We start from the raw sequence: 27630 nt of genomic DNA, 5'->3' as shown, positions 1-27630 counted from the left end.
GAGCTACGGAATGCAGACAGCCTCTGGAAGCTCTAAGAGGCAAAGGAATGGATTCTTTCCATGAGCCTCCAGAAGGAATTTCCATTTTGATTTTAGCCCAGTAAGACTCATTTTGGACTTCTGACCTCCAGAACTATAAAACAATAAATTTATATTGTTTAAGCCACTAAGCTGTGTTAATATTTTTACAGCAATAGTATGAAAACAATACATTGGGTTTAAGTGAAATGTTGGAAACATATTCTGAGATAACAGATGCCTATGTTAGCTGGGGCCAAGCTAGACACAGATGACAATGAGCCTGTCACTGGGGGCACCAAATAAGGTAGACACAGAGGAAGGTGCAACAGTAAGAGAAAAGATGGGGTGAACTAAGGGGTAAAATATAAATAATTTACCTCAAAAAGATGCCTGAGCAGAGAATGGAGAAAATGCTTAGCACAGTAAACTGGAATATAATTAAGTATTTAATATATGGTTTAAAAATGGTTTGTTACGGTGTTGACTTTCCTGCCAGCAAAGTGATCCCTTGGAGGGTACAGAGTTCAGAGAACATGTGGTTGGGTCTTCCCTGAAGATAGTAGCCTACAGATAAAATTTGATTCTCTTGAATATCAAGGAAAGCCTTGAAGTGAGGAAAGGCCTTGTGCATGAATAGGAATGGGTAGCAGGAAGGAGAACAAATGATATGCAGCTTTCTCACCTTGGTCCTCCTTGCTTGCCAGGCTGACTGTGCTCAAAAGAGCTTCAGGGATTTTTAGCACCAGCTGACACGCCGCTGTGTTCCACCTCCAGCTGCCTCCCTCCCTGAGTCATTGCCCAGCCTTCCACCTGCAGCACTGCCAGAGATCTCTTTGAGATAGGTCCTAGTGCTTACTCATCTCTACGTTGCCATCACATAGTACAATGCCCAGCAAATAGCAAGTGCCCAGTTAATTTCCATTAAGTGAACGAACAAAGGAACAGCGTTCTTCTCTTAAAATATTTAAAGACAATATTGCAGTGAGAGGGTATTACAAGGCAGTGAGTAATCCCGTGCTCAGATTTGTGGTCCAGATTAATGGTTTCCAAAAGCTGCTCCACATCAATCTACCAACTGATGTCAGACCAGTAAAGATGCTTGGTTCCCGCCCTGTTGATTATGATTCAGTAGGTCTAGGGTAGGGCCTAGGCATGCATTTCTTTAACAAACTCAGAAAGGATTCTACTTTGCAGGCAGGTCTGTGAGCCCTTGGTCTTGACCTCAAAGAAAAGAGATCATTATGGATTAGGGTGATCAGAGAAAGATTGAGAAGTTAGGATCTCAACTGGACCTTCAAACACGGGCAAGTTTCGGTAGATGAAGAAAAGAGAAAGAACATCTGGGGCAAAGACACAGAGGGACAGACCCCATAAGAAGCAGGATTCTGTATCATTTGGCCTTCCCACCTGAAACGCCATTTAGAAACTGTATCACTTACTCCTGCAAAATAAGTCACCCCAAAATGTAGTGCCTTAAATAATAGTCATTATCTATCATCTTTCTATTTCTGAGGATTAAGAATTCAGGACGAGCATGGCTTGACTTTCTTGAATTGGGGTATCTTAGGAGGTTGCTTTCTAGATGGTGACTGGAGCTGAGGTTATCTCAAAGTCAGATACTTGGGTTGGAAAGACTCAAAGGCTGTAGCTTGGAAGATCTGGGGCACCCTAGACATCTTTTTGACCTATGCTGTCTCTCTACAGAATGGTGGATTAAGATAGGTCGGACTTCTTATATGATGACCTAGGGCTCCAAAAGCACGGGTTCTGGGAGAGTGCCCTGGAAGGAGGAGAGAGAGGCAGAGAGAAGGAAGAGCTAAATAGTGATGCACACGTAAAATCCAAAATGCATGCAGATGGAGAGATGAATGGTAGACGGGCAAGGGGCCCAGGACCTTTGGAGGTGCTTAATTTAACTTTGGCCAAACACCAAGAGGTTATCCAGTGCTTTTTATTGAGCGACAATATACCAGTACACCACACAAAAGAATCATCCTAAAAGATACTAACTTCACAAAGTATTATTTGATATGGACTTATAACAAGGATATCCAATAAACCCTTCCAGTTTTAAAAGCAGGTTTCAGGGGCGCCTGGGTGGCGCAGTCGGTTAAGCGTCCGACTTCAGCCAGGTCACGATCTCGCGGTCCGTGAGTTCGAGCCCCGCGTCAGGCTCTGGGCTGATGGCTCGGAGCCTGGAGCCTGTTTCCGATTCTGTGTCTCCCTCTCTCTCTGCCCCTCCCCCGTTCATGCTCTGTCTCTCTCTGTCCCAAAAATAAATAAAAAATGTTGAAAAAAAAAATTAAAAAAAAAAAAATAAAAGCAGGTTTCAATAGTCGCTGAAGGCCAGGGAGCATATTTACAAACAAATTAGCTTTTGTATAGTTGACAGAGCTCTATAACCTGAAGCAAAAGACCAGAGCCCCACACCTACCATCTGACAAAGTTTGTGATCCTGAGCAAAGCCTTAACCTCCTTCCTGATCTAGCTGTTTACTTCTCCAATTTCATCTCCTTTGCTATCTTCCTTACGCCTCACTGTCCAACTTTTTAGATTAGTCTCTATTTCCCCAAAGCATAAAAGCTCTCATGTCTCTCTGCTTGCGCTCATGGCCATCTTTCTGCTTGAGATGCTGTCCTTCCCTACTGCTCCCTATCTCTAGCAGGTGTCACCCCTGACTTCCCTGAATGTACCTGTATCATTGCCCAGGTGTCGTTTTCACCACTAGACTAAGAGTCCCTTAAGGGCAATTCTCTGTCTTAATTAGCTCTGTCATGTCTGCATTGGGCATAATGCCTGAGGCAGAATAATCTATCCATAAATACATATTGTGTTTAGGTGAATAAGTGAATGCATATAGGCAAGAAAGAAGGAATTATTTTAAAATGTGGACCACCCATTCTTTGGCTTCATTAGACACTGACACTGATTGGACTTCAGAGGATGTTGGCAAAATTAATCTTTTCATGGTCATCATGTTTCAAGATGGAAAAATAAGTGAAAACAAAAAACTTACTGTGTCTGGATAACACAATGAAAGCCTTTGCCTTATGAATGTTTGTCTTTTTTTTTCCTCTCTGAGAATCCCGTGCAAAGGTGAAGGTGATCTTGGGAAGCCCCAAAGTTTATCTCTGTATCAAAGTGCATAGCCCCTTTTACTTTTGGCTACCAGGCACAGTACATAGCTTCTTCTGTTCCAGAAAGATGTAACAAAGGTAAATTCATCCCTACTGGGCTCAGGATGCTTCAAGTAAAGATGAACAGCAATCTGACTCTCATCTCACTGGAATAGCCAACCTCACTGGGATGGGGACAAGTGGGATGGTGTTGAGGTGGGTGGTGCTGGCCCTGTCTCTTTCCCACTCCTGTAAGATGATGGGCTAGAATGTGGTGGCCACACAGATATCCCCTGTGAGCCTGCCACTGCCATTCACTAGCAAGTTGACTTCCCTATTCACAGTGTCAGTTTCTTCACCCACGACCTTATCATGCTCAGCTCAAAAAATGGGAACTGTTGTTAAGACTGAGATACACTTAGCAAAATGAGCAAGGCTGTTTTCTAATATGCAGAGGTGCTCACAGAGGTTATCTTCTCTTCCCTTCTCCCACTTGACCCTCTTCAGAAGACAGCATTCTAGCTATCTATGATAAAGAGGTCATTTCTGGCTTCCCTTTTCTGCTTAGTAAGGACAGGGTAGGGCTCTGGTATCTGGTATGTATCTCTCTGGCTTGCATACTCAGGCACACCCAGCCACAGGGCTTTGTTTCCTTAACCTCTAGTTATGTAATAGGTAGGTGTAGGGCCCTGGATTTATTTCCAAAAGGACCTGTTTCAAAATCCCTGCTGATTGCTCCAGGCTCTGAGCGTGTGTATGAAAGAGAAAGGCCCACACATGTTTCCCACTTGAAGCACCAGGCCTGAATTAGGTCATGCAATCACTGCATTTTTCTCCATTTCAAAAGCTGCTGCTATGACAGCAGGTTAGGGCCACAGAGAATAAAGCAAGAACAGCTAGTTGCTTAACCTTGGCCTGTATTTACACATACATGTTGGCAGGGAAATGGTGACTCATTCCCTTTGCTGGAATACAATGAGTAGGCCAGCTCCTAATGACTTTATTTCAAAGGCTACTTTCCTCCACCTTCAGATAAATCCTCTACAGCTGAATTTAATCTCTGGAAGTGTGGGGCATGTTAGGAAGAGTATTAACCTGTTCTGACACCTAGGGCACCATTGGGTAACACTTAGGGAGTACATAGATGGCATCCAAGGAACCCTCCCAAAACCTGTGGGAAGGGAAATAAGTAATAGTTGATGATTCATAGATTGGTGATGGTGCCCAATGAAAGTTACTACCTACTATGTGCCAGGTGCTTTGTCTATATTTTTTTCTAATCCTCATGTCAACCTTGCTCATTTTGTAACTGATGCTCAGGCAGGTTAAGGAATTTCTCCAAGGTACTAAAGTTAAGAAGTAGCAAAGTTGGGGGGCGCCTGGGTGACTAAGTCGGTTGAGCGTCCAACTTCGGCTCAGGTCATGGTCTCATGGTCCGTGAGTTCGAGCACCGCATCGGGCTCTGGGCTGACAGCTCAAAGCCTGGAGCCTGCTTCGGATTCTGTGTCTCCCTCTCTCTCTGCTCCTAACCCACTCACATTCTGTTTCTCTCTCAAAAATAAATAAACATTAAAAAAAAAAAAAGAAATCACATTTTTTGTTCATCCATAAGAAGCAACTCCTGATCCATTAAAAGCTTATCATGAGATTACAGCAATTGGATGATATCTTAAGGCTCCACTTCTAATTCTGGTTCTTTTGCTATTTCCACCCCATCTGAAGTTATTTCTTCCCCCGAAGTTGTGAACCCCTCAAACTCATCCTTCAGGGTTGGAATTAACTTCTTCCAAGCTCCTGTTAATGCTGAAATTTTGGCCTCCTCTAATAGTATTGAGAATGGTGAATTCTCTCTGGAAAGTTTTCAATTTACTGTGCTCAGATCCATCAGAGGAATCACTATATATGGCAGCTGTAGTCTTACAAAAGGTATTTCTTCAGTAATAAGACTTGAAATGTGGAATGACTCCTTGATCCATGGGCTACAGAATGGATATTGTATTAGCAGGCATAGAAACAACATTAATGCCATTGTATATCTCCATCGGGGCTCTTGGGTGACTAGGTACATTGTCAATGAGCAGTAATATTTTGAACAGAATCTTTTGTTTTCCTTTTTTTGAGCAGTGGGTCTCAACAATGAGCTTAAAATATTCAGTAAACCATGTTGTAAACAGATGTTCTGTCATCCAGGCTTTGTTGTTCCATTTATAGTGCACAGGGAGAGTAGATTTAGCATAATTCTTAAGGGTCCTAGGATTTGTGGAATGGTGTATGAACATTGGCTTCCACCAAAAATTATCAGCTGCATTAGCTCCTAACAAGGGAGTCAAACTTGCTGAAGCTTTGAAGCCAGGTACTGACGTCTCTCTAGCTATGAAAGTCATGGAAGATATCTTCTTCCAGTATAAGAGTGTTACCTCTACATTGGAAGTCTGTTGTCTAGTGTAGTCACCTTCATTAATTATCTTAGCTAGGTCATCGGAATAACTCGGTACAGCTTCTACATCAGCACTTGCTGCTTCCCCTTGCACTCCATGTTATGGAGACAGCTTCTTTTCTTAAACCTTATGCACCAACCTCTGCTAGCTTCAGACTTTTCTTCTGCAGCTCTCACCTCTCCCAGCCTTCATAGAACTTCAGAGTCAGGGCCTTGCTCTGGGTTAGGCTTTGACTTAAGGAAATCTTGTGGCTGGTTTGATCTTCTATCCAGACCACTGACACGTTCTCCATAGCAGCAATATGGCTGTTTTTCTTTCTTATCATTTGTGTGTTCACTGGAATAGAACTTCTCATTTCCTTCAAGAACTTTGCCTTTTCATTCACAACTTAGCTAACTGTTTGGCACAAGAGGCCTAGCTTTTGGCCTATCTTGGCTTTTGACATGCCTTTCTCATTGAGCTTAATCATTTCTAGCTTTTGATTTACGGTGAGAGACGTGCAGTTCTTCCTTTCACCTGAACACTTAGAGGCCATCATAGGTTATTAATTGGCCTAATTTAAATATTGTTGTGTCTCAGGGAATGGTGAGGTCTGAGGAGAAGAAGGAAGATGGGGAACGGCCAGTTGTGCGACAGTCAGAACACACACATTTATCAACTAAGTTTGCCATCTTATATGGGCGCAATTCGTAGTGTCCTGCAACAATTACAATGGTAACATCAAAGATTGCTGATCGCAGAACACCATAACAAATATAATAGTAATTAAAAAGTTAGAAATACTGTGAGAATTATCTAACTGTGACACAGAGACACAAAGTGAGCAAATACTGTTGGAAAAATGGCGTCGATGGACGTGCTCAATGCAGGGTTGACACAAACCTTCAATTTGTGAAAAATGCATTTATCTGCAAAGTGCAATGAAGCAAAGTGCAACAAAATTAGGTATGCCTGTAAGTGCAAAAATTAAGATAGAAATAAATAAGGATAGTAGCATTAAGATGGTGAGATGCTCTTTCCATAAACATGTTCTTTAATGCTGTTTCATATTTAATGTTTCATATTTCAGAGAGAGAGAGAGAGAGAGAGAGAGAGAGAGGTGGGGGAAACCAACTGAAACAAAATCTTGGAGGAAGAATTTAATTTTTATCCCTCTCTGAAACTCACTACATAGAGCAAAATAAATTTTTTGGTGCTAAGGAAAATACTGGATGGCCAATGTAAAACTCACATAATTGCTAATGATATCTAATTCTGGCACAATTAGCTCTGTTTGGGGGTGGGAAAAGCACTCATCTGACTGTCCCAGAAAATAGAACACTTAGTATGGATAGTTAGTTCTCTAGCCATGTGGTTATGAATGGGCCATCCCAGGCCAAGCTTCCAGTAATCTTGGAGGAGAGCAAACTCATTATAGCAAATGTAAAGGCCAGAGTCCCTGTGCAATTCATTTGTTTATGTCATGTGGCATCCTCCCTAAATTGCATTAGCTTCCTTGCTGCCACCTGGAGAGGAGCCTGTGATTATGCTCCTACATCAGAGAATAGTTAGAAGTTGGAGTGGAATATCCCAAATATCCCATTGTTACTTTCATTTTCTTGATGGTGAAATAAATAATGCAAATGTTCATGCCTGATGCGATTTTCTTAGTGGCTCTAGATATCAGGTGCCTGAGTACCCCCAATATTTCAGGTTACTGAGATCACTGTCCTTTACTGCTTTCAATAAAATCAACCAAGATTCAATACCTTAAAAGATGGAAACACAAAGTATTCCCCCATCCTAACCCTTCTCCAGGTAATTCTTGGATCATCAGGGTGTGATTAGATCACAAATTATACTTCTAATCACCTTTGCCCCATTTTTTTTCTGATTTGCTTTTCTTTCTAGTGGTCTAGCCTCTTTCTAGTGGTCTCCCTTTTGGGTTCTGTAGAATTTTAACGCTCCTCCCTTCTAGTAGGTTTGACTGAAGTTTTGGGGCGACAGACATAGTGGGCAGGAAACATTTCATGGGGCATCACAACAAGTAACCTGATGTTGGCTCTTAGAGACCTCAGTTCCCCTGACGCTGGGCTTTTCCCGCTCTTGAGAACTTGTTGCTGGTTCCCAGTTCTCACTCAGCCCAGGACTTCTCACCATCTTGTTAAATCTTTTTTTTTTTTTTTTCCTATATGGTCTTAATTTCTACATTTCTCATATTTTTGGGCCCCTTCAACTAACTCATCTACTTGGACTCCCCGGAGAAAAATATTATGTTACTTTTACAGAACAATTTAATATTCTTTGTGTTACTCCTCTACTTACTAGATCATTCCACGAGATCTCTTAAGTATATAGATATGCTGAGAATTTCCTAAATCATCGAGTCCTGGAAACTTCTACTTAACAGTCTTCCCACAACCTCTTTCCTTGTGCATGTTATTATGAGCAGCAAGATGAAACCAAGCTGAACTTCCAACGTTTTGCTTGGAAATTTCATCAGCTAAATTTCCAAGTTAATTATTTACAAGCTTTGTTTTCTACATAACTTCAGGGCACAATTCTGCTCAGCATTCTGCTTAGCTCCCCTTTCCTCCGTTTCCAATAACATTTCCATCAGAGTCCACATCAACACTTTCAATATCCACATTTCCACCAACAGTCTGTTTATGACATTTTCGGTATTCCCCAAGACAAGGCATATTTTTTTTCCTGTCATGTTCTTCACTTCCTTCTCAGTCCTCTCTAGAAGAATCATTAACATCCATATTTCTACTAATAATTTATTCAAGAAAATCTAGCTTTTCTATCATGCTTCTCAATAATTTTCCAGTCTCTGCCCATTGGACAGTTCCAGAACAACATTCACAGTTTTCTTTATTACAAAATCTATGATTTCTATCAACATAAAGAATCGAGTGTAGGGGCGCCTGGGTGGCTCAGTCAGGTAAATGTCCGACTTTGGCTCAGGTCATGATCTCACAGTTCATGAGTTTGAGCCCTGCATCCAGCTCTGTGCTGACAGCTCAGAGCGTGGAGCCTGCTTCAGATTCTGTGTCTCCCTCTCTCTCCGTCCCTCCCCCGCTCACGTTCTTTCTCTCAAAAATAAATAAACATTAAAAAATTAAAAAAAAATAATCAAGTGTACACATTTTGAAATATTTCTAATAAAAATTGCAGTGGTGATTTCTATTACACAGAGTGAGAATAGATAAATGAGAATATGCAAAAACATATTTAAAAAGAACAACATAAGAGTACATTTCATATGGATTGTAACATTATAAGAATTATAATAGTAAATAAGATCTTGTTCAAGTGAATGAAATAATATAGGGAATAGCCTAATCATATTAGTATAAACGTATTCATCACTTAATACCTGCTAGGTATTATTCTTCATGGTTGCACAAATGAACTCATTTAAAATTCATGACAATCCTTTGATGTATGCATTTGCGTTAGTCTTCTATTGTTTCCATAATTGGTCAAAAAATACAAAGGAGTTGCTATGGTCTGGATATATGTTTCCCCTCAAAATATATATGTCGAAATCTTAATCCCCAAAGCAATGGTCTTGGGAGGTGGGGCCTTTGGGAGGTGCTTAGGTCATGACTTAACCTTCTAAAATTAATTAAAATGGTTTACCACATTAATAGATTAAAGGAAAAAAATATGATGATTGTCTCAATAGATACAGAGAAATCATTTGATACATTTCAATATCTATTCATGACAAACTACAAAAAACATTCCCTAACTTGATAAAGAGTACTTACCAAAAACCCAATACAAACATCAGGTTAGAGGCTGCTTCAATTATATCCATGAAAGACAATGGTGTCTTACATTAGGATAGTGGCTAGTATTTGGGGGAGAGGGTGGAAGATGGAGGGAAATGGATATGGGAGAATTGATCATCTCCTTAATGGCAGAAACCCAACACCACACATATTTTTGGAAAAGCTCCTAGCCTAGGGTTCTGCATATGGCATGTCTAAAACATACTTATTGACTGATAGATTTTTTTTTAAATGTGTCATAAGACAACACCATTGTTTCAGAGTGGTGTAGTCTGGATATTATTGTAGACTCCAGAAGATTCTTGCTTGGAGTTATTCTCTAGTCACAATTCACCCACAGTATTTGTTGTACCAAACATTACACCTTTCATAGTCAGTTGCCAGAAGACCTCATTTGTCCAAAATCCCAAACTAGAATATTTCAGTATAAATTTGTTCTGGACAATTACTTTCTTTGAATAGTGCCCACAATAATAGATTGCTGTAAATGATATAATTTTTCCTCCAGTGATTAAAAAAATATTAGACAAATATTTGGCCTTAAAGGGCATTATGAGAAGGAATAGGAAATGTACTAGATAAAACTTGAAGGGGCTGGGCTTTTAGTCCCGCCTAGGTTACTAAACAGATGTGACATTTGATGGGACTCAAAATTTTAGGCTCCTATTTCCTATTCTGAAATGTATTACATGATTTACTCATTCATTCAACAAGTTAAGAATTCATTACGTATCAGTCATTATGCTCCTGCCCATGTTATATAGGTACGTAGTTGTTGAGAAAATGAATACTAACAGGATTTCTGGAAAGCACACCATGAAAAGTAACTTGCTATATAAAAGCTGATGGGTTTGGGGCATGTGATAATTGAATAGCTACTGATTTACCAAATAAGTCTCAATCACCCCATCGGTGCTTGTACCATGTTCAGCTCTAGGGGTATGTTGATAAGAACAGAATTAAGTACTAAACTCAACACCAGGATCATGCACCTTCTTTGCAATATGGTAGAAAAGAGACCAATCCTGGTCTGCCTTAACTACGTGTACAACCTTGATCCCATCACCCAACTGTCTTCTTATGAGTTCCTGAAATAGATCCTGAAACAAAAACTTGGGTGTAGTGAGTGCATTTGGAATTTTATCCCAAATATGGGGAAAGTGACACAGAAAGAAGAAACAAAGCACTACATGTCTGAATGAGCCATTGCCACTGTGGGCCTCTGGCACCCAGTCCTTCTGGAGACCGTCTCAGTAATCCTATAAAATCTACCTCCGAAGTATCTGGCCAAGGGGCAGCATGGTTGAGACAGTAGTTCACTAATCCTTCTCTCTCACTGTGTGACTGTTCCTTCTGGCACTTCAGGGCTGCTGTGCCTGTGAATGGAAAACTACTTGAAGTGGGAAATTGTCAGCTTCAGGTGAACTCAGTGGTGGGCTCTGGGGATGTGGAGTAGGAAATCAACAGCATCTGTTACAATAACCAATCCCAAATTTGATTTCCTGGTCTATAAATAAAAATGCCTTATCCATTACAGCAGAGTTATGGACATTAAAATTTTCTATGTCCATTTTTACTAAGAAGAAATGTTTGCCCTAAATGTTTTGGGGAAAGGGTGATAGCTATGAAAATATGCAGCAGCATGGTTCTTATAGCACACAAATCCTATGACCTGGGAAGCAAGAGTTATAAGCCTGTCTTGTCTTCTTCATCTCCTTTGAGCATGATCCAAGAGAAGATTTTGATAGGAACTTGATGAAAGAGGCCATGTAAAAAAAGCTTGAGTTCATTGCAAATGTTTATTTAACTCAGACACTTCAAAAGCATTTATTGAAGAAATATTTGCAGATTCATGTCAGATGAATCAACATCCTTTACCCTTATCAGAGTCATAGCCTGGGGGAGTGAATTTAGTTAACTAACTTGTGGCTCAGATGGCATGAGACCTGTTTAAGAAGCTTTGACAATCCAGTGTCAAGTTCCCAGATGCCTTTCCCATCCTGGTGCAGGAGGGGTAACCTGAGCCGATGCTGGTGAAGGGCAGTGGTTCTCACACTTGGGTGTTCATCAGAATCAGTCAGAGAGCATTTCAAAATACAGATAGCTGGACCCCACCCTCACAGTTTCTGATTTAGTGGGTCTAGAGTGGGGCCCAAGAATCTGTATCTCTAATGGGTTCCTGAGTGATGCTGATGTTGCTAGTTTCAGGGACCACATACTGAGAATTAATAGTTTGGAAGAAGCTCGAGTCATAAGAATGAATAGGATATGGTGGGGTGGATGTCACCGAATGCTCTGCTGAGAGTTTGATTACAAATCTGGGACCCAAACTCAAGACTGTTCTATTGTCGTTAGTCTACGAAGATGTCAATGAAGATTGATAATTGCAAAGGATATTTCTATTTACCTTCCCTTCTGCATTTTGACCCATCCTTAGCCCAGAATAAACATACAACTTTACCATCTCCCAGGATTCAGGCTAGTCTTCCAAAACAAGGCTGTGCTTGGAAGTAAAGAGTGGACTTCACTAATAACTAGACTTTGATTAGAAAGAGAGGTGGACTAAAAGGGAAGAAAAGGGAGAAAGAGGGAGAGAAAGAAGGAGTAAAAAAGGAGAGAAGGAAAAAGAGGCAGGCAGGACTTCACATTATGAGTATTTATTATGTTCCAAGTTCTAAGCTTTGAATGTTCATGTGTTATTGATATCTCACAGAATTGTGTGAGACATTTATTATTATCCTCATGAGAAAAGTGGAGCTTACTCAGATTATAAGATTTACCCAAACAGAAAAGACTTGTAAGAGGCACAGGCAAGACCCACAACCAGAGGTATTCAGTTCCAGGTCCAGGGAAATTTCTACTCTTCTCCACAGGGTCTTGGGAAAATTGTGTCTATATGGAGGGATAGTAAATGATTTGGAATTGAGAAGCAAAGTTACATGGACGAGACAATGGTTGCCTCAAAGGTCCAACTGATTCTAGTATTTACAGTCATGATATGGTCTACAGCCCTGTTCCTGGCTCACTGACCTTGAGGTAAATCCAGAGTACCTTGTAGAGTGTTGTTACAAAAATGAGAGAGCGCTAGATAATCTCCCTGACTTTGTGCCTATTAATCTCACTACCTGGGAGGCCCTCTCTATTCTTGGTAGAAGCAATTATGTTGCAGATGCCTTGGGAATAGTATTCCTGATCCTGGAAAATGCCCCTCCTCAGTACATGGCTCCTTAGAAAGCCCAGGATGGTCCTGAGAAGGGGGATGTGGGGTCACCTATCTACCAATGCAGAAAACTATGGGGTTTTCACTCTATTTGAATGGGCCCATGATGTAACGTAACAGTTTGACAATTGACGTCTTTTAACAGGGAGAAACATTTCAACACTCCACCAGAAAGTGTTTGCCAAATGGTGAAATGGTGATTTTAAGGTGTCTTTCTATTCCAATTTTACAACTTCTACACAGATAGCTCTGGATTTCTCCATTGAAGACAAGCCATTGACAATAGTTGTCATTAGTCAATTTAGCCTGGAAATATGTAGAGTTCAAAGGAAGCATGTAAGAGATGAGAACTATAAGAGGACAGCTTTCATTGAAATACAAGGATGATCCCTAGAACTCAAATTATTCAAGTATAGGATGGTCTTGCTCAGGCACTTTTTACTCCCCATTGATGATACAAAACCTGAGATGGATGAACATATAGAAGACATGTTATGGAGAAATGGCCAATGGACTTGGTAAGTACTGAGCTTTTTCAACCTTGTCTAGGTAGAGTGGTTGGCAACATGGCACCTGGGGACAGATGAGAGTCAGAGACAGGACCCATTATTGACTATCTGGGATGCCCAAGTCATTTACCTTCACAACACCCCATTAAAAAGGCAAAATAAGCATGAGTCCAACATTACCAAGACTCTGAAAGGAGATCAGGTTGAAGCAAGAAATAGCCTCTCTGAATTTGTAGGTAAATACCAATTGCCGAGGTGTACCTTTCCAGTATCAGGCAGTTCTTCTAAGTACAAACCACAACCAAATTTTAAAACTACATCGTAAGTCATATTCAAATACGTGGTTCCTTTCTGGGGCCAAAAGGGAAATAAGAGTATGAAAGGGGATAAGAAGGGTGGGGATCAGCAGTGCCATTTGTTTGAAACTAATTTGCATAGATAAAAAAGAGATTTGACTATGAAGTCCCTCACACATGTAAAATAAAGCCAACCTTATTAAAATTGTGTAATGTGATCTGTAAATTAAAACAGTGATACCATTTTTTAACATAATTCAACACAGAGTTTTTTTTTTCTTTTAACAAAAAGCCCTAGATATGCTAACATTAAAATCTAGGTCCACCTTACTTATGTAAATTGGAAGAAAGAATACTGCATAAAGAAGGAAGGTGGTACTTAATGAAGAAGTTTTAAAAACATCCAGGGGGCCTGGGTGGCTCATTAAGTTGCGCATCTAACTTCGGCTCAGGTCCTGATCTCAAGGTCCATGAGTTGGAGCCCCGCATCAGGCTGTGTGCCGACAGCTCAGAGCCTGGAGCCTGCTTTGGATTCTGTGTCTCCCTCTCTCTCTCTGCCCCTCCCCGGCTCACACTCTGTCTCTGTCTTCTGTCTCTCTCTCAAACATAAATAAACATAAAAATAACATTAAAAAAAATCCCAAACTCTCTCAGTGAAAGAACTCAAACATTAAAACATTAAAAACTAAATTTCACATAGACAGGATTTGTCATTTGAGACTGTGGCTCGCCCATCCTGGAATGCGTTCTGGAACGAAGCGTTTGTCATCTGAACTTGTGTATCGTGTATGTTTGTGGCAAAACTAGAGGGCCTAGTGAAAAGGAACCATTTAGAAGCAGAAGCCCAAGAAGCCCATACAGGGTCACACCAGAATCTACAAACAAAGGGACAGGAAACAGATTAAGAAGACGACCGAAAACCCAGGGACCAGGGGAAAAGGAAGGGGAAGCGGTGCTCAACAGCACGGTGTTTAACGACGGGCTTTGCAGGTGGGCACCTAGGTCCCTACCTATACAGCTTGCAAGTCGCACTGACAGAGACAAAGTACTCCATTCCCCAGAACCTTGGCTCCCTTTTTGGTAAATGGAAGAATAATACCCACAGTATGAAGTTACAATAAGATTTCATGGAGATAATACAGGGAAAATATTTTGCAGGATCTAAGCGCTTAATTCTAAGATATAAAGCTTTATAGTAAGTGCAGTGTTATTAAGGAGTGAACAGAGACATGTGCAAAGCAAACACAAACTAAATTCATTCTCTGAACTGTGTTTTATGGTCCATTCATATGGGAGATCAGCCTACATTAAAAGGCTCAGATAGCAGCCATATAATGTCATTGTGTGGTTTAAATAATATTACACACACACACACACACACACACATACAATTATACATAATTGCCTGGCACATGGTAAGCATTCAGCAATTCATGGCTCTTATTAAGAAAATGTCTCTTGCTTTAGGCTTGTACCTAAAGATCAATCATCATGCTAGAAAATGGTCTTACCATGAATATACAAGTCACAAAAAGGAAAATAATAAATGGATAATAAGCATAGAAAAATGTCCAACAGGAAGTATAAATTAAAACAATGATACCACCTTTTCTATAATGCAGCACAGATTGTTTTTTCTTTTTAACGCTAAGCCCTAGTGTGCTAAGGATTCATTAAAACAAGTGTGGTTATATGTTACTGCTGAGAATGTAGATGGCAATGACCCCTTAGAAAGTCATTTAGCTGTGTGTAATAAGAGCCTTCAAGCATTCAAAATCTCCATCCAGTATTTCTATTTCTTAAACTCTAACCTATAGAAATAATTTAAAATACAAAGGGAAGCATATGTAAATCTGCTTCACTATAGTGTTTATTTCAAATACCAACCTAAACAGTTAATGGAGGGAGAATGGTTGCTTATGTAGCTTCTACACTGGCCCATTTACTCAATGAAATATTACGTAGCTATTAAAAATGGTGCCAATAAAGACTATAAAATAACATATTGAAAGCTTACAATGTCACATTAAGGATAGAAGCAGGATATAAAATTATTTAAATGGTAGGTTCCTAGAGTATAAAACAACTTATTAAAAGCTGAAAGAAAATATACTGATTTCACAGTGATTATGTGAGGATGCTAGTAAATTTTCTTTATGTTTTTCTATATTGCATGTTTTTCTGGAACAAGTGTGATTTGTTCTATAAAGTGATAAAATCCAAAGAAATTTCCTTTAATCATTTCAGCGGCTATATTTACTAGTACAAGGGTCAGCAAAGTGCAGCCCATGGGTCAAACCCAACCTGCCACCTGCTTTTGCAAATAAAGTTTTATTGTAACACGGCTATACTAATTCATTTACGTACTGTTTATGGCTATTTTTGCACTAACGTGGCAGAGTTGAGTGTTGTAATAGAAACTAGGTGGCCCACAAAGCCAAAATATTTATAATCTACTCTTGCCAGAGAAAATGTGCCAACTTCTGATTTTAAAAATTGCACTCAGAAGATGTGACATAGCTCAACAGCTTTAAAGTCAATGTCCTTCACCCCAGTGAAACAACACTTCAACATTCCAGTAGGAAGCGTCAGTCCAAGGATAAAACGTCTGATGATGTTAAGGTTGATGACACTGTTTTCCAATTTTACAACTTCTATACAGACACTTCTACATTTCTCCATCCAAGACAGGCCACTGACAATAGTTCCTATTAATCAATTTAGCCTGGCAGTATGTAGAGTTCGAAAGAAGCGTGTAAGATACAAACAACAAGAGGGAGAGTTTTTATGGAAAGAGAAGGATGATTCCTAGAACTTGAGTGATCCATGTATGGGATGGTCTTTCTCAGGTAGCCTGATTCCCCTTGAATTGTATTAAATCTCAGACTGGATGAACATATAGAGGGCAGTGCAGAAATAGACAGTGGGCTGGGTAAGGACTGAGCTCCTTCCACCTTGTGATCTAGGCAGAGTGATTGAAAACATGGCACCTGGGGAGAGAAGGATCCATCACTGACCATCTGGGATACCCAAGTCATTTACCTTTGCAATGCCCACAACCTGGTTCTGCATCATCGATTTACAGGCTGCTGGGGACTAGGGATTCTTTCTGAGGCAACCCATTCTATAGCTCCTCCTTGTTTACAAATACCAATGAATTCACCTTATATTTTTTGCACCCCTTAACCCTCGGCATGATCTTGCGAAGTTCCAAAAGATTTATATTCTCATTTAAAAAGATTAAAGGCCATTTTCTGCTTTACCTTCTTCCTTTCTGTAGTTTGGCCTGAGGGGCCCTCGCTGGGACTTGGAGGAGTGTGAGAAAAAGGAGGTAAATGTTCCTTAACTGTTGGTGCCTCTGCCTCTTTGGTGACACCTACTGTTCTTTGTGGCCTTATCCTATGCAAGATCCAAAGCTGGCTTTCTGCGGGCCCATGTGAGCTCTTCAATAGGCCTTGTGAGGCCTTCCACAGTTGCCTAATGTGAGCCACACCAGTAGACCCCTTAAATCCCTCAGGTTCCCCTATTGACTGTACATCTTACTGCCTTTGATGCTGTGGTCCTCTGGCCCCAGCCCACCATCCTAGCCATTTCTTTGTTCTCAAGGGTGATGGTGGAGGATGCTTTCTTGGTCCCCCATTCCTCTCCCACTTCTTCCAACCTGTATATATGGTAGACACCAGTGCAGAGCAAGCTGCCTCAGTGGACATTCAATATCTATGCATGGTTCTCATGGAGCTACTCCCTTCTCTTGGCTTCAGAAAAGCATAAGAAGACTTTACTGTACATTCTACTATTCCAGCAGCTCATGACTGATATTCCTCCTCTATTGACCCTTTACTCAAAGAGCATTTTTTACACCAAATTGATATGAGAGGCAGGTGGGGTCCTGGGGTGATGGTGGGAAAAAGAAGAACTGCACAAATGCTTCTCCATGAACCCCCAAGGGTGTTTTCTGTATGTGATTATTTTGGTTACTTAATGGTTTCTTACAGCTTTGTATTTTGGAGCAACAGGCACATATTGGAGTAACAGACAAAATCCCACTCAGTAGTCAGTCATATGGTCATTGGCCCGTCTGATCTTGGTTAGCTAAAGTGTGTTCTAACCAGAAGTCCAGCCCCAGGAAACGCTTCACTCCAAATCCCTTTCACGTAAAATCACTATGAACGTAAAAAACTTTGACAAGACCTTCGGCTTTCTTTAAGTGAGCACTAATGCTGTGACCTACTTTACAGTGCATAACAAGCTTCCCTTTCTATTGCTCTCATTTGTTCATCCATGTATCCATGGAACCATTCCACGTGTATTGAGTACCTTCTCTACTCCAAGTCTGTATTAAGTGCATCTATTAGAAAAGTCATCTACAATCTCATTCATTCTTCCCATCATTCTTTGGAGACAAATGCAGCCAGTAATTTGCTATCCATAATGTATATTGCAAATGAGGGATCTAGGGATCAAAAATGTGGATTGCTTTTTCCAAAGCTACACAGCTCTTAAGAGAAGAGGATGGGTTGGGATAGGAGAAGAAGGAGCTAGGGCTTAGCTAGTGCATTGTGGTATCCCAGACTGCACCATACTGCCACTCAAGAATGTCTAGCAACAAAGCATATCTACAGGGAAAGAAAGGATGGGGGCAAGTTCTGGATTCTTACCCAAATCTAGCAATAGGACTGAATTGAATTTGATCGAATGACAAGACCACATCAGATTTTCAAATACAATTTCGAGGCACCATTTTGCATGTTAGGGACACGAGTGAGTAAACATGGGCTGAGTCTCACTTTAAAATCCTTCAAGGCTTTTTTTTTTCAAAAATTTGATTGTGTAATTTTAAATGCCAAAAGGCTCCCTTTGCACATCAGTTAGACTGACAAACAAGCAAAGTAATGACAAAGAACTGCCCTGTTTAATTTGGCCAAGCAACAATAGACTACAGTGAAGGCCTAGCTGGTGTCAGGTTATTCTGGATTTGGTGAGAACTTTTGTCAAAGCATCTACCAGCCATAGAAGAATTCCAGAAACTCTCTTTATTTGGAAGTGTGAGTGTTGGAACTCAACAGCAGGGGTTGAGTATGTCTGAAACTGGAAAATAAAGTTTCACACAGTACTAAATATAACTTCCTGCCAGGCAGGTAGGGGCTGCTTGCCAAATTTTGATGGTCGTCAAGATCCAAAAACCATGAAGAAGGCCAATGTTTTGACAACTGAAATTGCTTTCGAGATGGGTAAATCTACCCTATTTAAAGGGGAGACAAGGGCTGAAAGAATTAGTTAATTACCGCTCACCCCCTAACTTTCCAAACTTCATATATAGCAAGCTCATCATTTACTTTCGTATAAATAGAATCTAAACCAAGACAATAAAGTGACTTCTTAGGCTCACAGCATACTTTTGCATGAAAAGACAACTTGCAAAATCTATTTGCCAAGGTAACTTTAAAAGGAGGTAAACACATGCGGGCAGAAGAAAGGGAATGAGAAGAATTTCTGACCACATTGACCAAACACTGCATCTTAGAACTTCTATTTTTCTGGTATTCTGTTAAATTTCCATCAGAGAGCAAGTTGTTGGAAGATAGGCAAAAGGTCTGGCCTTGTCTTTGCCATATTCTCAGCACCCAGTACAATGCCCTGCATGTGAATGAAGAAGGTCTCAAATTCATACCTGCTGGAGACCATGAAGAGGTAACCGCTCACTCCGAAAGTAGCAGAATGGTTGGTGCGATTGGGGTGTTCACATTTACAGGGAAAAAGGGTCGCACTGAGTATGAAGTCAAAGGATTCTGCATTTTTGCTCAGAAATGCAGTTTGGCTCTCTCCGGAATGAAGGCAGGCAGGATTTTTCAGAGGTTGGCAAAACTGAACTTTGGCAAAAGTGTGAGGTGCGGTGTTCATTTTGCCTACATTTTTTAGAACAGCTATGCTCCCAAGTACCTAGCCTTGGCACCTTGTCCTTCTACAGCTCAAGGACTAGGAAGTACATCTGTTACCTTACCATCTCCTGGAAAAATCCCGCTTCTCATTCCTTTAGGACGTTGCTAACTCATGGTTTTAAATTTGAGAGGGTCACAGAGAAGGAAGAAATAGTTAGCATGTTACATGACAACAGCAGGGTAACAAAATCACCTAGACACGTCAGGCTGAAACACGTCACATGAAATGGATGATAATGCCCCATATTTTGATTTCAACAATTCATGATTTGGTCTCAATGTAGAAGATCAGGTTGGTTTGCAGTTTATGTTTAAAGCAGATCTAGAAGGGGGAGAGGTAAGATGGGTATTTCACTGTAACTTGAAGCTGAGACGAGAGTTCAATCTAACTTAGTAGACACAGGAAACGGTAGAGGAGAGGGTCTCTGGAAAGAAATACTAGGGGACATTCAAAGAAATGTAATGGTCATAACTGGTAATATCACAAGGTAACATGCTATACTACTTCCTGTGTCATTTAACATCCCTCCGCCTCAGGGATTTCATCCATAGAGTAGAAATAATAAAGCCAATCGTGCCTGCTGCCAGTGTTATCATGAGGATTAAATGACATAAGCAATTACAAGTTGTTCTGATCACTTGCCTCATTTTTAACAATAACAAAACCAAATGCAAGCTCTGAGATATATTGGAACAATTTGAAGAACACTGGAAGAATGAGGAGAGAAACAGATATCACAGTTTCATAGAAGAAAACCCTGGGAGATTATGTAAATTGTAAACGTATGTAATACAGGTGTAAAATGTACATCGAGCCATCATTTGGACTGACTGGGCTCTAACCTGGCATACAAGAAAGACCCTTCGGATAAATCCCTGTATCTCCAATATCGTTTTCAGCCATTTGCTGCCTATAGTTGACGTTCTAACAACTGTGCCTTTTGCTTCAAGCCATTCTTTCATTGGACCCTTCCACCTGGAATGTTCTTCTCCTACCCTTTTGCCCGTTTATCTCTTTGAATTCCCTACCCACAAAGAGAAATTTATTTTGTAACTGGCAACTGTCTGCATATTTTAGATGGGGAGGATCTGAAAATACTTTTTTGACCATTGGTTTTAGGCTTCTCTGATGCAGAAATAGTACAAAACAGAGTTTTGGAGCCTTAAACAATTAAGATACAACTTCCCGCTGGTGTGCGGGGGCCTGGGAAACGCTAACTCACCATTTCCTGCATGTAAAATGCCATATTATGTCAGGGGGAGCCCTGAGAGCAAATATTAGGAGCACTTTTCAGCCAGCGATTTTGAAGCACTTTAGGAACATGAATACACTTATTCTTATTCATAAAACACACACATCTATTGATGCTGACCATAAAATCTTTTCTGGAGCATTCCTGTGTAGCCACACTTGCCTGTGCATTTTCTCAATGGAGTCTGGCCTCCCTTGTGGTCTCCCTTTCTGGGCTGTAACTCAGTAACTCTACCCTTCAGAGTGTGCTTTGGCTGCCTTCAGGAACAGGAATTTCTCTGTTCAAATCAATAGCATAATGCAACATTGTCTGCTACAATATCAAACATGTGAGGTTTCCACTAAACTAATTGGAAGGGAAAACATTTTGCCTTCATCAAGTAGCAGGGCCAAAAGTCAGAAAAATGGAAATGGAAATGTGGTGGGGGAGGCCGGGGAGGGAGGGCAGATGATCTGAATGGGGCTGGAAGAAAAGTTCGCTGTGAACTGAAAAGCTTTAGTTGGGGGCTGAAATGAAGACAGTGTTTTGGTTGGTTCCACTGTCTAGAAAGGAGAAGCGGATTAAAGCTGAAGAGGCTTCAAGTCTAGACAACACTCTGCCACTAATTAATCTTGACTCATCTGCCAAATTATGAAAACTGTTGTGTGTAGCGACTCTTAATCATGTACTCTGCATAAAGCACAGGTGAGGTGCTAAAATAGATGAGAAAATACAACAAACTTATAAAGCAGTGTATATCAGCCAGGCTGGAAGCAGAATAACATTGAATTACATCAGCTGCTTTCTGCTAAACATATGCCCCGTTTCCTTCTTCACTACCCTCCTATTCTAGCATTAAAACTGTAAATAATTTATCCGAAACATCATATGCTAATGTAACAATAGCAACAGCGGCAACACAATCCCAAAAGTTAACCCTTACTGAGCGTGTTATATGTGCCTGGCCCTGCGCTAAATCCTTTATGTACATTACACAACGAATTCTCGAATTCTCGTCAAGGTATGGCTGCGTGCTATCCTCGTCCCCATATCACAAATGAAGACGGTAAGCACACGAGGCAGTGTGTTCAAATAACCACCCCAGGTACACAGAGTCAGAGCTGGGGAGGAGGGGAAGAAATAATCAGTCTTCATGTGCGAGTTCTATACTAGGGAAATTATTCCAGTGTCCCCCTCCCACCTTAATCCCATACCCTATCTTCTTCTGTCTATTAAAGAACACAGAAGTCTGCTTTCCCACGACATCTTCTTGAATATAGGTCTGATTTCAGCTCATTTCAATATGTGGAGAATTTAAACTAACATTTTAAAAGGTATAGGAAGCAGTTCCTTGGACTAGGAGCCTGTAGGGATAACCTTGGCAATCCTTTGATAGTCACTTCATTTCCTCAAACCCTAGGGGTTTCCTCTTCAGTAACTTAAGGGGGCTTAGCTGGATGGCCTCTAAGTGTTCTTTCCACAATTGACATTTTCTGTTGGGGGGGATCTGTCTTCTTGATCTAGATGTTAGGAAATATTCTGTCCCTGTCAAAGGACAATACAGGTAGTAGGCTGGAGACTAGTGGTGGCAAAGAGGTTCCCCAGCACCCTTATGACCTTGCCAAGTGATACTGCATGCATCACTTGGACTTGTGGTTTTTAGGAGCATTTATGTATCAGTTGGTCATCATAAAGCAATCAAATAAGGAATCATACAATACTTATATAAAAGAATAAAAGACAAACGAATAATGTGAATCTCAGTACAAGCAAATTTCTAAGTCAAAGTAAGGCAGTATAATGGTTAAGAGAATGGGCTTTAAAGACATTATTACAGCTTGTAATTATGTAATTATTTATGCGATTACCTAATATGTCTCTTACTCTCTATGTTACACACTCCATGTAAGGAGGGACTATAACTATTTTGTTCATATATCACCTGCACGAATAATGTTCAATACCAAAGTGTTGAATAAATGAATAACAGACTAAAGAATCGGCCCTCCTCACTAGCTATAAGAAACTCAACTAGTCATCTGACCTCCTCTTCTTTTAAATTCATCCATAAAGCTAGGATAATTGTAGTGCCTACCTCTTTGGGATTTTTCAGAGTAAAATCATGTACCTAAGCTATGATAAAATGGTGGGTAAAATGAGAATAACAAGTTTGGCATTTTATGAAATTAGTCACACTTTCTTCCCTCCAAGTTCTCCAAACAAATTGTGTGATAGAGAGTGAACTGTTGCTAGTAAATCAGGGATAAAGACACCTCTGCTTAGGCTCCAAGCCAAAGAGGTCTCCATCTACCTCACCCAGATGTGAATAAACTCAAGACTGGCAAAGCCAGTCAAATAATAAGTCAAATAAATAAGTTGGGCTCTCTTACCTTGGGAAGAAACTCACACTGCCCAGTTGAGGAGGACTTGGGGGTTCTGGGAGCTCGCTGAATCTAAGAGAAAATGCAGAAGAGAGTGGGTTCCATGTACTCAGGGCCCCTTTGCCAATCACTCCAAGCCAATCAGATTATACATTCTATATCCCTTGGAGAAGAATGAGTAGGTCGGAAGAGAAAACCAAGAATGTAGAGTGCTTCTAATATTTCCAAGGAGACAGAAACCCCTATTTAATGGCCTGCTCAGAAACACTGGTAGAGAGACGGTGAAATCCCCCACAAATTATAGTATCAGCCTCATAGGATCTGTTGTGAGGTTTACCTGCAAAGTATAGTGGGCGTTCTTTTCACTGACTTCTTAACTGATATCCAGTATCAACTTCTCTCTTCAAACCATTCTGATTGAGTTCCACAATAATCTGATTCTGGCATCTAGTAGGCCAATTATAGGACTCCCATTTACTTCCATTCTTAGCAGTTAAATTTTATATGTGCCAAGAATCAGTTGTAGTGATCCCAAACTTGTTTATTCTAATGGAATTAATGATTCAGAAAAGGCTATGTAAACACATCAAATATGATTTTGTAAAGAAAAAAGTTTTATTCCTATAAAAATAAGTTAATGTTTTGGAAGAGGTGATAAAGGCAAGCCTCTCCAAAGTAGTATGTGTTATATACCATTGTAAAAGATTGGGAGGGCCCCCTGGGTGGCTCAGTCAGTTAAGTGTCTGACTTTGGCTCAGGTCATGATCTCGTGGTTCATGAGTTCAAGTCCCGCATCAGGCTCTGAGCTGTCCTGCTTCTGATTCTGTGTCTCCCTCTCTCTCTGCCCTTCCCTTGCTTGTGCTCTGTCTCTCTGTCTCTGTCTGTCTGTCCTTCTCTCTCAAAAATAAACATTTAAAAAGTTTTTTTTTTTAATTGGGAAGAACAGAACTCTAGAGGGGTTTCACCTTCAGATTGCAGTTCATAATCTTCACATTTTCTCTCCATTGAAACAGAAACAAAAGTCATAAATGAATGTATTAATGTACTATGGTTGTAGCTTATGAATAAAAGATGACTGTTTTGGACTCATATCTGAATGTAAAGCCTTAGCCCTTCACCAAAAAAATGGTAAAAGAGAAGCTGATCCAAGGGTGCCTGAGTGGCTCAGTCAGTTAAGCAATAAGTCTTGATTTCGGCTCAGGTTATGATCTCATGGTTCATGAGACTGAGCCCTCCATCAAAGTCTGTGCTGACAGTGCGGAGCCTGCTTGGGATTCTCTTTTCTCCCTCTCTTTCTGCTCCTGCCCTGCTTGTACTAGCTTGCGCTCTCCCTCTCTCTCTCAGAATAAATAAACTTTTTAAAAAGGTGACCTATATGTTTAAAGTTAATTACTAAGATATATTTTCATTTTTATGAGTTGTCTAAGAAGGCTTCAGTTGAATGATACAAATCAATTTTCAGGTGAAGTTGTGAATATTACAAAAGGTTCAAGGAGGTGACTTGGTTGAACATATTGAAAGACATTTACAAAGATCTGGCTTAGATATGTTAACAACTGAAAAAGAGAAAAATTAATATGATCATGACACCATAGGAGATTTTAATCCCAAGGAATTCAGAGAAACCCTTAAGAAAACTGATGACTATGGAATAATTTTGCAAACAATGACTCTTTTTGATTATGCGAGAAAATTCCTGATTGTTTTAGATAAAATGGCTTCTATTTTATTTTTGTAACAGGGCTTGGCATATATCAAAACCTTAACAATGATATGTGTTCATATATGAAAATATTACTAATAGTAGTAGTACTGGTATTTACCTTTGCCCTCTACCTAAATGTAAGTATGAAGGAACCAGTTTGCTCTCATGACTTTTTTTTTTTTTTTATATATGTATTGCTCCTATAAAACCAGCACTGGTTATGACTGTCTGTCCAGAATAAAAAAATGTTCCCTTGTAAATCTATTTTTGCAGATGAATGATCACCCAACTATTTACCTAATCTTTCCCCAAGTGCCCATGTGTCCAGCAATGAACAATATTAGGAGCCGATCCGATAGCCCATTCCTTAAACTAAGGTGCACCGTAAATTCAACTAAATTCCATAAATATTTAATGGGAATCATTTATTCAGTTATTTGCTGGGCTCTCCTGATTTTAAAAGAAAAAGAGAGAAAGCAAGCAAGCAAGAAACCAAGAAATCAAGAAATCAAGAAAAAGGAAAGAAAAGAAAGCTTCCAGGAGCTTATAATTAATCTAAGTACACTGACACAAAAATAAATAATCTAGGGTGTCATGGAAAGGGCAGAATGAAATGTAAACAGAGAAAATTTCCTGTGATTCTAAGTCTACCTGGGTGTTTGGGAAGAGGGATAATTCAGAAATGGGCTATGATTCTTTCAAGAGGAAATTTTAGTTGTCTATATTGGGCCTTTAAGTATAAGTAGAATTTTGAGAGATTAAGGTTAATGAGGAAGAACATTATATTTCAAGCAGAACTGGGAAAGAATAGGGAATACATGGAAATGTATGGTTTGGTGTGGTTGAAAGGAAGGCTGTATGTACCTGAGGTGAGAGAAAAGGATGTAGAAGTAATAGATGAATTGAGCAAAGTATAGTATAATATCTGGTATAGCATAAGTATTAGATAATCCTCAGTGAAATTTTCATTAAAGAATTTGGCTTATCACCCCAAGCCAGTGGTTCTTCAAAGTGTATCCTGAGATCAGAAGGATCAAGATCACCTGGGAACTTAGAAATGGAAAGTACTGGACCCTATCCTAGACCTATTGAATCAAAAACTATGAGACTTAACAGCGATCCATGTTTTGATGGGTTACTCAGGTGATTCTGATGTAACTTTGAGAGCTACAGCTATAGGCAATGGATTATTCATAAAACACTAAATAAGGAAACACAATGTCAGATTTGAGTTTTCAAATGATCACCCTTGCCACTGGTAAAGGATGAATTGAAAACAGCAACCCGGAGCCCCCTTGGGGCTGTTGCTATAGTCAGAGAGAAAAGTAAGAAAGCTCCGAGCATCAGGAGTGGAAGGAAGGTGGGAGGGTGAGAAAAGATTGATGGTGTGGGGTAGCCACACCCATCGAACTTTACCACTGAATGGAAGTGGAAGATTGAGGTGGTACAGAACATGGGAGAGTCCTAGTCTGAGGGACTGGGTTGGTGGGGGGTATCCTACAAAAGCTGCAGATATAGAAGGGAAAGATCCTTCTGACCAGGCTCATTAGCAGATGAGTTGTGAATGGAAATTTACCTCACTATACTCATTCATTCACTCATTCATTAATTGAGTATCTGTCATGTGTTAGGCACTTGGATGGTCACAAGAGATAGGGAGATGAATCAGATGTTGTCCTTTTCCTCAATGAGCTTTTGAGCTACCTGGAGAAGGACATATCTAAGAAGGAGACAGGCATATAGTGCAAAGGGGACCAATACAAACTTGGGGACAATTCCCATGGGACTGAATGTGATCATGCTCACATTTTTGTCCTTTGCTGTTTTTCCAGTCCTTCCTCTAATTTAACACCTCCTTTTGGGTTCTCAGAGGAGAGACAATGCCTGTTGGGGAGCATCAAGACTCAGAGATTTCTCGACATCCATAAGACCAAGTGGTACTTTGTATCTGTCAGTTGTGTGTGTGTGTGTGTGTGTATACATATATATATGTATATATATATATATATATATATATATATATATATATATATATGTGTGTGTGTGTGTGTGTGTGTGTGTGTATACACACACACACACACATGCATCTGTATTTAAACAATGGTTATCTTTAGGCAATAGATTACTGATGATTTTATTTGTTTTTATGCATTTCTATATTGACTGATTTTTTACACTGATCTGTTACCAACATGAAAATAAAATATGTAACTAACTTCTAACCATATGCCAAAAAAAAGGAATAATAGTATAAAAATATTAAAAGTATCAGTATGAAAAGCAGGAAGAGATGAGAAAAATCACTTCTCATTACATAACATCATCGTATGAGCTCATACCTCACATCACAGCTCTACAACTGCTGTGTTAATAGTCTCAGGTAGATAGTAATAATGGTAATATGAAGAAAAATTTCTACCTCGATGGAAAACTATACAATATCTATAAAAATTATTGCAAGTTACTTAATTATGCTTCTATGGGAGCTGTTTTACAACTCTGTGCTTTATAGATTAACTGACAGCATTGCAAAGCGATTCTTGTCCATATACATGTAAACTTTGTCAGTTATATCTAGTGGAAGGAAAACCGGTTTTCCTCCCCTACTCCAGAAGAGACTAATATTTCCTCCATTTGCACTTTCATTTTAACATTCCTAATAGAGAAACATTTCTGGTCTTTGGAATCTCTGTTGGACTCGTTTTTAACACCTCACTAGTTCCCTAATTAATGAGCTAAATGAAATCTTTAAAATGGATTTATTTTTATATATGGAGGAGAGTCATGATTTTACACATTTTTTGAAAATCACCTTTTAACAGTTATTATAATGTTAGTTAATATTTCCTAAGAAATGTCCATGTGTGTAGCCCTATTCTAAGTCACTTAATATGCTTTATTTAATTTCACCTTTACCATCCCTGTGAGGAGCTAATGTCAACTCCACTTTCCAGATGAACACCCCAAGCTCACTAGAAGTAAGACGATGTA

The 27630-nt window shown here is 39.9% G+C and overlaps 1 long non-coding RNA gene across 1 annotated transcript in view; it reads right to left on the bottom strand.

The window, feature by feature from the left end:
* LOC131494621 (uncharacterized) overlaps window positions 1-27630 on the bottom strand; it is a 249758-nt gene that overhangs the window by 143299 nt on the left and 78829 nt on the right. Inside the window, exon 2 of the long non-coding RNA XR_009253496.1 lies at window positions 22944-23006. This is a non-coding gene — a long non-coding RNA (uncharacterized LOC131494621). The remainder of the gene's footprint in view (window positions 1-22943; window positions 23007-27630) is intronic.

The sequence above is a fragment of the Neofelis nebulosa genome, chromosome 14 (assembly GCF_028018385.1).
Source record: "Neofelis nebulosa isolate mNeoNeb1 chromosome 14, mNeoNeb1.pri, whole genome shotgun sequence".
Classification (NCBI taxonomy): domain Eukaryota; kingdom Metazoa; phylum Chordata; class Mammalia; order Carnivora; family Felidae; genus Neofelis; species Neofelis nebulosa.
The sequence above is the reverse complement of the archived record's forward strand: the minus strand, read 5'-3'. Positions and strand labels throughout refer to the sequence as shown.